Source organism: Protobothrops mucrosquamatus, unplaced genomic scaffold (assembly GCF_001527695.2).
Source record: "Protobothrops mucrosquamatus isolate PMUCROS unplaced genomic scaffold, P.Mucros_1.0 scaffold695, whole genome shotgun sequence".
Classification (NCBI taxonomy): domain Eukaryota; kingdom Metazoa; phylum Chordata; class Lepidosauria; order Squamata; family Viperidae; genus Protobothrops; species Protobothrops mucrosquamatus.
In genome coordinates, this window is record NW_015386978.1 from 26,949 (window position 1) to 27,994 (window position 1,046).

Consider the following 1,046-nt stretch of genomic DNA (forward strand, 5'->3'; position numbering starts at 1 on the left):
AAAGACATTTTTCACCTGTTCTAAAAGAAGTTGATAAAGAAGGAAGATATTTATTTGTGGAAATAAACTTAAATGGAAGAAAGTGTTTAGTAATAGGGGTTTATGCCCCTAATCAACTTGTAGCTCAAAAACAATTTTATAGACAACTACATCAGAAAGTTGTGGCGATGGATTATAATTCTTTGATTGTGATGGGAGATTGGAATGGCGTTTTGGATACGTTAAAAGATAAGAAAACAACTTCCAAGGATGTAACTCTCTCCAGATTACCTAAGTCTTTTTTTGCTATGAAGGATGACTTAGAATTGGTGGATGTTTGGAGATCACAACATATGAATGAACTTGATTTTACTTTTTTCTCTCACAGACATGACTCTTTTTCAAGGATTGATTTTGTTTTGACATCGACTGACCTGCTTACTGACTGTAATAAAACTAAAATTTTTCCTAGAACTTTGACTGATCGTAGTATGGTATGGATAGAGATTGGTCAGAAAAGAAAGAGGAAATTTTGGAGAATAAATGAGAATTTGTTTAATTATGAGGATAAGGTTAAAGCTTTGAAGGAATCTATGGAAGAGTTTTTTCAATTTAATTTGAACAAGGAGACTCCTATAAATATGGTCTGGGATGCTGCCAAGGCCTATTCAAGGGGAATATTAATTGCTATGAATAATGCACATAAACGAAAGCAAACACAGACTAGATTAAACCTGGAAAAAGAAATTGGGACTAAAGAAAAATTACTATTGCAACGACCAGCAGATATTAACTTAAAAACCTCTATTAAAATGCTTAAAGATCAATTTAATTTGCTAATTGCGGATCAGGTGGCCACCAACTTGAAGTAATAATAATAATAATAATAATTTAATTTATATACCGCCCTTCTCCCGTAGGACTCAGGGCGGTGCACAGCATATTAAAACAGATACAAACAAAATACATCAAAAAACAAAAAAACCCCATAAAACCAAATTAAAAGCCAAATATTGGAAGCTGTGTGTCAATTAAAATTTTCTTAAAATCATCCCTACCTAAAATCC